The sequence below is a fragment of the Carettochelys insculpta genome, chromosome 30, assembly GCF_033958435.1.
Source record: "Carettochelys insculpta isolate YL-2023 chromosome 30, ASM3395843v1, whole genome shotgun sequence".
Lineage (NCBI taxonomy): Eukaryota > Metazoa > Chordata > Testudines > Carettochelyidae > Carettochelys > Carettochelys insculpta.
The window spans coordinates 6,049,117-6,061,782 of NC_134166.1; the positions used below are offsets into that span (position 1 = coordinate 6,049,117).

At 48.6% G+C, this 12,666-nt stretch overlaps 1 long non-coding RNA gene across 1 annotated transcript; it reads right to left on the reverse strand.

Moving 5' to 3' along the window:
* Window positions 1-1,152: 1,152 nt before the first annotated feature.
* LOC142003924 (uncharacterized) lies at window positions 1,153-11,295 on the reverse strand. Its single transcript, XR_012642901.1, has 3 exons — window positions 11,165-11,295; window positions 1,470-1,607; window positions 1,153-1,246 (listed from the first exon to the last, which is right to left on the reverse strand). It is a non-coding gene; the product is annotated as an uncharacterized LOC142003924 (long non-coding RNA).
* Between the last annotated feature and the right edge of the window lie 1,371 nt (window positions 11,296-12,666).

Consider the following 12,666-nt stretch of genomic DNA (forward strand, 5'->3'; position numbering starts at 1 on the left):
TGCAGGAACAAAACCTAGGGATGCCTATTTTCCCCTCTAACCACCGAAGTCACCTTTAATCTGAGAGTTGAAAATGGAACACGTCTCTTACTCTAGCCAATGCACCCCACTCCCCTCCCAGAGCTAGGGGCAGAACCCGCAAACCTTTGCCTCCCACTCCTCTCTTTTAAGCTACCAGACTCACAAGCAGCATTCTCTGCCCATGAGAGATTCAGGTGCTGCTCAGCAGTACATGTTTCTGTTGGTGGTGCACATTCACACAGGCCTGGGTGCACATAACAACATTCATTCCACCCATGGATGGAAAAAATTAGAGGGAACACTGCCCACAAAATTGGAAACAGAGCCCAGAATCCCTTCCTCTAAGCACTACATCACCCTCCTGCCAGGCTTCTAGCATTGGCTTTAACCAGGCCCAGTTTAATGGGCTCCTTTCCAGTTGGTAGGTGGCACTTGGCTAACAACACCTCTGCTAGAGATGATCTTATGTCAGAAACAGTCAGACAACAGAGTTAATGGGGAGTTGGGAGAGGTCACCCTCTCGCGGCACAGCCCTCCCCCACCCCCGCCTTAATGTAAGGCATGACATGGTGTAATTTATAAACTGCATTATGGAGTCACTAATCTGCTAATGGAGAAGCGCCTCCCCCGGCTAATCCTTCGCTCACACATTACGAGAGCTAATACAACAGCAGGTCATAAATATGAGACCCTCCTCTTCCATCCCCCGAAACAGAGCCAGTTGCAAATTTTCCATGAGAATGCTGGAAAATTCCATTTTGACAGGAACCCAACATTGTTAACGTTTGCACCAGCAGGAGTGTTATGAGCAAGACACGAGAAGTAATTCCTCTGCTCTACGCTGCACTGATTAGGCCTCAGCTGGAGTAGTTTGTCCAGTTTTGGGCCCCATCTTTTAGGAAAGATGTGGAGAACTTGGAAAAGGTCCAGAGAAGAGTAACTAAAGTGATTAAAGGTCTAGAACATATGACCTTTGAGAGAAGATTAAAAGAATGGGGTTTGTTTTGTATGGGAAAGAGAAGGCTGAGAGGCGACATGATATTGACTTACTTGACTTAAACCCTTGTATTCTGAGCAGAGCATCGGTCATCTACAAGTCTCCTCCATTTCACTCTGTCTTAGGACGAAACTTCTAGCTGACTCCAGGAGTACCCCAGTTGTTGTCCTTCAGCCTCAGTAGATCTTCTCCACCCTGGCCAAAGTCTTCCTCTTAGCTTTCAGGTATCTGAAAGGGTGTTACAAGAGGAGGAACACAAATGATGCTCCTTAACCTCTGAAAATAGGACAAAAAGCAATGGCCTTAAATTGCAGCAAGGCTGATTTAGAAAGGACATTAGGGTCACTGTGAAAAATTTCCTGTTAGAGAGGTAAAGCACTGGAATTAATTGTCCTGGGTGGTTGTAGCCTCTCCACCATTGGAGATATTTAAGAATAGGTTGAATACGTACATAACAGGGATGATCTCTTCTAGATGGCGCTTGGTTCTGCTGTGAGGGTGGGGGACTGGGCTTGGTGACCTCTTGACGTCCTTTCCAGTTCTAGTGTTCTATGATTCTATGTTTTCGCCTCAATGTTGACACATATTCCTGGAAGAAAAGAAGCTTTTTGAAAACATCCCCTTTCCAAAATGTCCTGGGAAGAGGAAGCACGGCTTTTTCATTTCCAAACGACTTTCTGTTTTGCGATTGACATCACCGCTAGAAGGCTCAATGTCCAAAGGAAACATTGGAAATGCATCGAAAAGGCAACGTTTTGACTGACCCGAAACAAATTCTTTTGCAAAATTTCATTTCATGCAAATTTCCAGTATTTGGCTTTTTGCCTGAATTTGGAACTTTTTAAATAAAACTTTGAAATCTCAATATTTTGGAAGGAGATGAGAGTCATTTGTCAGCCAGCTCTAAGCCAAATCTAGAAAGGGACCAATCCTGTATTGTTTTCTTATGGAAATGCCAGGCTAGGGAGAGCTGTGGATTCTGAGCAGCAAACAGCCTTCAGTGTAAAGTTAGAGCAGCCATGTGCCTGCTGTAACTTGCATCAGCTTCTTTGTGGCTCTGTGTGGGTCCAAAACAAGCCCAGCATGGTGTGGTGCCCCTTCTAGCCAGGCACAGCCCCTCCCACACAAGCACGTTCCCAATGCTGTCAAGTGGAGAAGAATCATGCCACTTATGGCAGTTCTACATTGCCAGTGGTCCTGGGGGAATTCTCCTGCAGCCTTTCAACTTGTTTATCACTTTTAGCTAGCACAGGAACAGGAGACAGAAATGTCCCCCCAATGGGATTTCTTAAAGAGCCAAATTCTTCAGCTCAGTTTGGATCAGCAGTTGAGGCTCACCTGCCTCTTTGAACCCCACTGTCCCCTTGCATCCTTGTTCTTGAATCTAGCAAAACAAGCTGAGAATCCTGCAGGACAAGCCATTCTTTCAAGATTTTCTTCTTCTGGGTCCCAGCCGCTTCAAGGAAGAAACATGAGGCTAGAAAACAAACATTTCCAAGCCACTTCACACTTTTTCTAACCTCAGGAAAAGTTTTGGGGCCTTTTGGATCCTGGGTGAAGAATTGCACTTTATGGATTTGGCCTGGTTGGTTCAGTCTAATGTTATGGTTAATACTGGTGTTGATGGTACAGGTCTGAATTGAGATCAAGGCCCAGATGGGCAGAGCACTGGGTCTATGTATGTTACAGCAGCAGCACTGAGGTTGGGCCGTTGGAGTGCTAGAATGTAGGTTCTTCCTACATCAATGGGAGGAGGTTTTCCATTAGTGTCAAGAAGCCACCTCTGTAGATCTCTGAAAATTTCTGTCCATGGATGTGGATATCCACAGTGAGAAATCAGTATCTGCTGATCTGTAAGGCTCTACTCCTGGGAAGCGCAGTGGCCAAAGTAGAAGAACACGGTGCCACCCCTGCCAGTAGCCAGCACATGGTACCAGCAACTCCTCCCAGCTGTGTGGCTGTACTGCCCCCAGCTCCACCCCCAGTTGTATCAGCTGTGCCATCAGCTCCTCCCAGCTGTGGCTGGACTACTTCCCGCTCTGCGCCCACCTGTGTTGGTGGTCGGCCAGCACCTCTGTATCACCCCTGGGGAATAGATTGACATAACTACCTTGCACAGGGAGGTGTTAGCAAGGGTGTGATAAGCAAGACACCAGAAGTAATTTTCTTCCGCTCTACTCAGCCTTGATAAGGCCTCAGTGGGAGTGTATTGTCTCCAGTTCGGGGCACCATGTTTGAGAAAGAAGTGGACAAATTGGGAGAAAGTCCAGAGGAAAAGATTACAAGGTTAGAAAACATGGTCTTTGAGGAAAGATTGAAAAAGAATTAGACTTGTTTAGTGTGGAGTGGAGAAGGCGGAGAGGGCACATGACAACAATTGACAAGTATGTAAAAGATCATTGTAAAGAAGAGGGTGATAAATTGTTCTGCTCCACCACTGAGGACCGAAAGGGAGAGTTAGGTAGGTATTTATGAAAAACTTCCTCATGGTCAGGGCAGGTAAGCCCTGGAATATATTGCTGTGATGGGGTGGACTAGGGCCCAAAGGCCCCTACAGGAGGCCAGAGGCCTTGCCACACCACATCCCAGCAAGAGGAGCAGAAAAGAACTTCTCCAGGTAGGATAGAGTGGCTGTCCCTATGGCAGCCAATCAGGACCCAGCAAGCTGGTATAAAAGAAGCTTGCTGGGCAAGGGCTTGGCAGTTCGTCACAGGAGCTTGACCCAGGCAGGTGTATATACTGACTGGCAGGCCAGCAGCACTATGGACAGCTCTGAGTGCAACCTGGTAAGGTCCAGGTTCAGTAGCCAGACTGGCCACAAGCCTAATAAACAGAACCAACAGCACCATGGACAGGGTTAGTCACATCCTAGCCCAGAACCTTGAAGACAGCCAGACAAGGCAGCATCCAGGAGAAGCGACTCAGGGAGCCAAGAAAGTGCCAGACGACCAGGCAAAGACCTTATGTGCCACAGAGGGGCACTTGAAAGGGGGTGGGGCCCGTTACAATTGCCTAGAGAGGTTGTGGAATCCCTGTCACTGGAGGGATTTTAGGAACTGATTAGACAAATGCCAGTCGGTGATTATCCTGATAATACTTCCTTCTGTCTCACTCCAGAGGACTGGACTAGATGGTCACACAAGGTCCCTCCCTGACCAATGTTTCTATTATTTTTTTTTTCCACTGCTGTGAGTGGTGTAACTTTGTCAGCCTAAGTTTTAGGTGTGGACCAGGCTCTAGGGAGAGAGAGTCCTGGCCCTAAAGAGCCATATAAATAGACAAACTGTGGCAAGGGAAGCCAAGTCACAGAGAGGCAAAGTAATTGTCATCTAGAAGATCAGCAGCAGAGCTAGAAGCTCAATCCCAGTGCAGTGTGCTGCCCACTGGGTCCTACTACCTCTGCTCACAGTGTTGACCAAAACCAGTCAGAGGCAAAGCTGGATGTGAGCAGGGCAGGCACAGAGAGAGACAGGCATGGTGGTTTCTGCACAGTCCCTTGAGCTCAGCTTTATTCTGTACCAGGAGATGGACCCAGCTTCGCTCAGGACCTTAACTCAGATTTGGGGGATTTGGGAAAAATAAACGGAAAATGTACATGCTTTATTGAAATGATTGTGTTTTTAAAAAAATGTGTAATTTTTATGAAGTTAATTTTTATTTCAGATTTTTGAAAAAGGGATCGTTAAAGTTTGACTGTTTAATTTGTTTTAGTAATTTTTTTTAAATGGAAATTTCACCAAGTGCATTTTTTAATTCATCCCTATGAACACTTATCATTCACTAGGTTTTAACAAAAAAGGGCTGTAGCCAATCTGGTTTCTGAAACCATTTTCTTTTAGTTTTCAAACCTTAAGCATGAATGTAGCTGTGCCAAAACAGAGCATCTTCCAAATCTCTCCATTTTATCTCTTTTCTGTAAGGTTTATTGAGAAGCAATCCTATTGAGGCTTATCCTATTTTTGTGGCTCATCTCGGTTCCATCTCTTTCAACATTTGCTCAGTTATGTCTGTTTTGAGGCCTGTCCTTGCTTTGGTGAGTCTGTCTCTTTTCGGTTCGGTTTTAGGAGAAGCAATCCCATTCCAGGCACATCCTGTTTTCCTGGCACAACCAAACCCTTATATTGCTTTAAGTGATGATAACAATAAGCTGTGTACCAGAAGATAGCCACCTTTCCGAGATGGAGTGCCGAAATTTGATCTTTTGACCTTTATGTACGGTCCGAGTGCTGGTGATACTTTTTAAAGTCACTAATAGTCCTACTTTCAACAACTTCATTAAGAAATAAATGAAGATACAGAGCTTTACCGTTTTGCGGGGGGGTGGCAGCATTAGCTGGTCTTTTGTTAATCCACAGGCAGCCTGGCTTTGAGCAAGCTCCCGGCTGCGGTTGGGGTGGAGCGGCGGGGCTGAGCTCCTGCCTTGTGTGCTGATGAAAATCGGCTCATGTGCCATTCTTGGCACCCATGCCAGTGTTGCTGACCCCTGCTGTATACTGAACTTGGCAGTCCTAGCTCTTGCTGTTTAGGAGGAGTTCTTGATCAGACAGACAAACTCTCTCAAATATATAATAGATTAAAAACACCCCGGCTGGGATTCCCCAACCCTGTGGAACAAGGAGATGAATCAGACAGGCTTGCCTGTGTCCTGACAGGCAGTTTGTAGCCACATCAGATCTGCCCATGGAAGGGGCCCATTTAGCGTGCGTGTCTCTAAGCCCTCTGCTATCTCCGGTTCCCTGGCAGGGCCAGAGGCTGCTTCTTAGCCCTGCCCTCTGCAGTGCAAGGCCACTCCTAAACCTGATCCCAGTCAAAAGCAGGGGTGACGCAGGTTCCGTTCTCCAGCCCTGGCTCTTTTGGCTAATGGGAGAGTCCATCTTTTTCTTTCGCTGTCTTGCTCCGTCCGGACACTCAGCCAAGGGGGAGCTGATATGGCTGGTTTCATCGTGCACGGGACGATAAATTCTAATGTAATCTTTCAAGCCGCCTGGCACGCAGTTGCCAGATTTTGTCGGGTTCTTTAATGTCAGGATTGTAAATTAGCTGCCAGCAAGGAGGCGACCTTGGATAATCCTCAGCGGGCTGGGTTTTACTTTAGAGCCAGTTGTTCCTGCTCCTGTGACAGCCGCAGAAGAGCGCAACTATTTAAAGTAGGCAGTGCGGCCTGCTGGTCTGGCCACCAGGTGAACTGGATTCTTGTTACAGCTCTGCCCGTGGGGGAAGCTGAGCAAACTCCATTCTCTTTCCGTGCCTTAGTATCCCCAGCTATAGCACAGGGCAGGTAACACGTGGGTAGTGAGCAATGGATGCAAAAACACTAAAGATGATGTGGTCACCGCATCTCAAAAAAGATATATTGGAATTGGAAAAGGTTCAGAAAAGGACAACAAAAATGACACTATGTATGGAACTGCTGCTGTATGAGGAGCGATTAATAAGACTGGGACTTTGCAGCTTGGAAAAGAAATGACTAAAGGAGGGATTGTGATAGTGGTCTATTGCAATCAGGACTAGGGTGGAGAAAGTGAATAAAGAAGCGTTCTTTACTCCTTTCTCTCACGCAAGAACTAAGCACATCTGGCGAAGCAGGTCTTTGCCCACGAAAGCTTGTGCTCCAAAATATCTGTTAGTCTAGAAAGTGCCACAGGACTTCTTGTTTTTGAAGATACAGACTAGCTCGGCTACCCCTCTGATACAAGAACTCAGGGTAACCAAGGAAACATATAGGAAGCAGGTTTAAAACAAACCAAAGAAAGCATTTCTCCAGCCACACACAGGCCACTTGTGCAACTCCTGGCTGGAGGATGTTGTGAAGGCCAAGACTTTAACAGGGTCCAAAAAAGAGCTTGAGAAATTCATGGAGGATAGAGGCCCTTCACTGACTATTAGCAGGGATGGGGGCCCTAGCCTTTGTTTGTCAGAAGATGGGAATGGGCATCGGGATAGACTACTTGTTGATTCCATGTTCTGTTTATTGCCCCCGGGGCACCTGACATTGGCCACTGTTGGAAGACAGGATCCTGGGCTAGATGGAGCTTTGATCTGACCTAGCGTAGGTGCTGCAAGTAGGGATATGGGGTGGGGGTGTTGCAGTATCACCAGGCTTACACCCAGCTTCCCCACACCTGGGGGCCAGCTCCACCAGCCCTGGGTTCTGGCCTCCATGCAGCCCCCTGGGGGTTCTGTCAGTCCTGCCAGGGGCTCCACTGCCCCCCCAGGGTCCTGAAGGCTCTGCTGCCCTCCCTGGAATCCCACTGGCCCTGCCACAAGCTCTGCTATCCCCAAGGCCAGATCCCACTGGCTCAGCCATGATCTCTGCCACACCCCAGGTCCCACTGGCCCTGCTGTTAGTTCTGCCCCCCCTGCTGCAGGCTCTGCTGCCCCCCTAGGGTCACACCACCAACCCACCCTTCTGCAGGCTCCCCAGCCCATCGGCCCAGCCAAGCCTGGGGTCCAACAGCTGGCCCAGGGCTCTGCAGCTGCCTGCAGCTCTGGCCCCAGACTGGGGTGGTGAGGGTTGCTGACTCTCCTGAACTGGATGGACCAGAGGCTATTTGCACTAAAGGAGTGCAGTCCGGCTGGCCTGGAAGAGTTGGCAACCCGATCTCAGCAGGTCTATAGTGGGGGAGGGGGACCAGCGCCACCGTGCCTTAGTGTGACCACCTTTATGTTTATAACTGTGTTAATAAAGGGCTGGAGGTCCCTGTGGAGTAGCTGCCTGGCTCACGTCTCTCTCTCTGGGGCTATATCCCGATATGATGCCTGGCGATAAAGACTAGCTTATGCTGGACGCTGTCACCGTGGACTGAGCAGCAGGACTCAGTTATCTCAGGTCCTTATGTTGGCCCCTGTTACCATGGTAACTGAACACCTCCTTATCTTTAAAGCAGTTGTTCTGACAGCCCCTCCTCCCTAGTTGGGCAGGGTTATTATAGGGAAACTGAGGCACAGAGTGGCTAAGTGAGTTGACCAAGGTCATACAGGGATGATCTGACCCCAGGTTGCTCAGCCCTCCTTCCTCACGAGAGTGCCGGCATTCTGCTCCTGAAGCGTGTGCTCTAGTGACGAGCTCCGTCAAAACTCCTGGGCTGGCTCTGCAGCTTGGGAAGTCACTGAGGGTGAACTTTTGAGAGTCGGCAGGCAAGCCAGGGGGCTCTCGACACCCTCAGTCAAGCACCAAGAGGAAAGACCACTGAACTTCCAAACCCTGTGGACTTCAGGAGGTGGCAGCTCAGCACCTCTCCAAGCCAGCCTGTGCTTATGCCTGGGCTGCAGGCTGGATTTCGGTGCTTTGCTTTAAGCAGATTTTCCGTAGCGGAGAAGCGGGATCCCCACAGGTGACTGGGTGGCTGGATTCTGCATGTGCTTTTGGAGATCTTCCCCTCGAAGAGGCACAGCCAAATCCTCCTGGGGCCCCATCTGTATGGTGGAGAAGTAAACAACAGCCCCACCCCTAGGGATCCTGGAGCTGTGTCTGAACAGTGCAGAGGTCTTGCTACTGGCACAGAAAGCCAGCAGGTTCAACAGGCCTGGAATCTTGATCCAGATCCAAGTCTCAGTCTGGATCTTTATCTGGATCCAAGCCTTGATCCAGATCTGGACTTGGATCCAGGCCTTCGTTTGGAACTTTATCTGGATCCACGCCTCAATCTAGATTTTTATTTGGCTCTGGATCAAGATCAATGCTTGGTTCCAGGTCCAAATCCAGATTGACAGTACAATCCTCATGTAGTTTGAGATTTGGGTCTACCCTGAGGTCCACAGTGCTCAGATTCTGGTTCCAGCCATTTCTGGGTGGGTAAAACCAGAGGGTGGTTGGTTTTGTAAAGCCGAAGCAGTGCTGCTACAGGGAATTGCAACATGCTAATACCCTTTGGTTGAGATGGTCAAAGCTGTCTGGGAGAAGTGAAAACCTGCACACTTATTTAGGGCCCTAAATGGGATCCTGACCCGAAAAGAAACCCTGGCCCTAAAAGAAAAGCACTAGCAAGTGGCTGACGGTATCCTTCACCCTGGATCCAAAAGGATGACTTGTGGCAAAAATCTGACGCATGAGAGAGCACTCTTTAGGAAACTCACTTTCTTAGATTGTGTCTGCACTTGCCCTTGATGGACAAAACTTTTGTTGTTCTCGGGTGCTTAACAACCTGCCACAAATGACAAAGCTTTGCCATGGCAAGTGAAAGTGTGAACGCTGCTTTGTCAGTGGTAGCACTCTCCCAGAGACACAGTGAAATCCACTCACTGGGGGTGGAAGTATTTTGTCGCGAAAGTGCCAACAACTCAAGAGCATTCATGCAAGCTGGCTTTTAGCAAAAAGGATTGTGTTAACATGCTTTTGTTGCTGAAAGCTTCCTAATGTGGGCATAGCTGGTGCCAGAGGACCACACCTGGCCCAAAATGTTTTTCACTGCAAATTTGTCAAAACCCATTTGTGTGAAAAATCCGAGTTTGACAAATTTTCCAGCATGAAAATCTTGGGGGAAAAAAGTGTTTGGGAATGATCCAACGATCCCATTTTGATGTTTTTGAAAGGAAACGTGTAGCTCTTTTGGCTCATACCGGCTTTTTGTTTGGAAATGAACCCGAGTTTATGCAAAGAAAAAGGTGGAGAAAAGAATCCAGAGTTATAAGTGGAAAGGTTTTGGTTCGCCCAAATTGGACTTTTTTTTTTTTTAAGAAAAAGAATTTGGGAATTAAAAAAAAAATATCTCACCAGATGGGAAAAATGCCACACACCCAGCCCCACTGGGGCCCCAGTAAATATGAGAGTTGGTTTCTCCTCCACCTCCAGCAGAAATTCTCAGGCTGCTCTTAGTCAAGTCACTAACACTTTAGACAAGTTGTCCCAGCTGTGAATGGAACGCATTTCCCCTCCGCTGCTTCTCTCAGCCCTGACTCAGAAAGGGCTAAGGATCTTAGCTTTGGCTCCCTGGTGCTAGAACAACCTTTCACATAGCGTCTAGCTACTGACCGCAAATTTACCCCCAAATTATCGATTGTCCGCCAGCACCCTGTGTAGCACCACCCCCCACTCCCATTGCAACGGACACGGAATCCTGTTACCCAGTCTTCGCTGACACAAAGGAGCCTTTGCATGGAGCTTCTTTGATGAGTGTGTGTGTTTCTGTGTGTTAGTGTGTGGTGGGGGTGGTGAGTGTCTGTGTGTGGTGTGAAGGGTAGCATTGTGTGCATGAGTTTGGAGGGCTGTTGTAGATGGGAGAGTTGCGTGTCCGTGTGTGTTGTGAGTGTGAAGCATGCATGAGTATGGGGAAGGCTGTTATGGGCAAAAGTGTTGTGTGTTGTGTGCATGAGTGTAGAGGGGTGTTGTGCATCTGTGTGTGTTGCAAGCGGGGGTGTGGTGTGTATGAGTATGGACTGTTGATGTGGGCAGAGGGTTGTGTGTGTGGTTGTGGATGGATGTTTTGTGTGCATGAATGTGGAGGGGCCTTGTGGGTGGTGGCTCATGTGTTTGTACATGTGTTGTGTCAGTGGGGGTGTTGTGTGCCTGAGTGTGGAGAGGGGCTGAAGGTGGGTATATTGTGTGTTTGTGTCAGGTCAGTGAATGCGTTCTGTATACAATTGGGAGATTTTGCGCATATACATCAGAAGTATTAGGTGCCCCTGTAACTCTGCGCTGCGCATAGGCATGGTGGGGGTGTAGAACTGCCCCATCCTGGGTCTATGTACTGAGGCCCTGATGCCTGTTAAGACCATGGAGTGTGACTGTCACACAATGAATAACACAAACCCTGTGAACATCAGGAGTCCCCTGGAGATGTATCTCCCAGGCCAGCACTTCCCAGCAAGAGCTGCCTCTACACGTGCCTTCCTAATGTCGAATCTGGGCAGAATCTCAGCTGGAGACTCACAGGAAATTTTATTTTTAAACTCCCTGAAACTTTCTCCAGCCAACACCAGGTCTCTCCTCCTCCCCCGCTACCTCCAGCACATCCTTCTCTGAAATGCCATCATTCAGTTTTCCTGGGGGCTGTTTCCACTTTCCATCTTGCAGATGGCACAATTAATTATCCGCCCAAGCACTCCTGGACTCCCAAAATAAACTAAGAGGCCAGCATTTAAATGGCCAAGGATAGAACTACTGAAGCTGTGATTAAAATCCATCAACAGCAGGCACCAGACACCTACCTCTGGTTTGTGAAAGAAGCAAAACAGAACATCCCTTAGCTGGGTTGACACACCTGGAATCCACCAGGTTGCCAGGTGTTTCTTGGTCAATTTCTTCTGGCAGGAAGGAAGGGGATTGACACTTTGTTGCTGATATCAGTGTCTTTACTTATTCCCGTTGGAAAATCTAGAGGAGGGGGCTGGGAGAGAAGAGAAGATAACAATCTCATTAGGGAATCTTGCCATTTTCTTTCCCTTTTTTTTTTTTTACTGACATACAAATTTATTTTTAACAGATTTTACTGACAGGCAATTTTCACTCCCCCCCCTTTAATTTTACTGACAGTAAACTTGCTGACAGATGGAGAGACTAGTCATCATGCCCAAATCAAGGATGGGAGAAATCAGTGAGGACTGGCGAGATGCTGGTGCTGGGCAGAACTAGCGTGTGGAAGCGAAAGATTTAGCTAATCTATCAATCCAGATTCTATTTTGCCCTTCTCCCCATCAGCAAATTTTCAGAGCTACTCGAAAGGCTCTAAAATTAGAAGCCTCAACAATATGTTTTCTGCATCTCTTGCTTCCTCGCCTGTTCGAGAAAAAGCTCCAGTAGCTGACAGGCTGTTTGTTTATGTTTTGCATGGCTGAGTGGGTGTTTTGTATGGCTGTGTGTGCTTCGGGAGCCAGTGTGCAGGATGTGTTTTGTGCATGGGAGTGTTGTGGGGTGGGGAGGATCAGCGGTCCCTTTAATTTTTTCCATCCAGGGCAGCATAAATTTTGTTCTGTGCACCAATGCACATGTGAATGTGCACCACCAACAGAACACATGCTGCCCAGTGTCTGGTTGTGGCGCTCTGCCAATCCACTGGGCGGCCGCCCAAGTGCCCAGCTTCCAGGGAACACTGGTGAGGATCTCTGTGGGTGGATGTTTTGTGAGTGGGATTGCTGGGGGCAGGTGCTGTGAGAGGGTGTGGTGAGGGGGAGAGCTGTGCGTCTGTGCTGAATGGGTTTTGTGAGGCGGGAGCTGCCATAGGTCTCCGAGTGTGTCTTCTGAGTGGGCAAGGTGTGTCTGTGTGAATGTGCTTTGTAAGCAGGAGGCCTGGGCCTCTGTTCAGGCCTTGGTGTGGCTTTTGTGAGCGTGTGTGATTGCGTGTCCATGTGTGTTGCGTGAGCAAAGGGGTGCCCTGTGTTGTCACCACTGATGGGAACTTACCTCCACGGCTTCAGGGGCAGGGCCAGGAGAACGTGACACCTGATCCCAGTTTGTGCCCTTTAAACCTTGGAATTTTATCCTAGATCACAGATTCTGCTCCGAGACCACCAAACCCAGAGATAGCCAGCCCCACACCAGCCCCTGAGCTTGACTCCTTGTACCTCCAGGGGGTCCGAGCCCAGGCCAAAAAGAGAGGTTACACCGGGGTTAGCAGGGATAGCAGAGTATGGGAGTCCTACCCAGGACGACCAGCACAGTCCTACGCTCCTTCTAGTTCATCTCATTGTGCCGGGCTCCTGAATCTCAACTT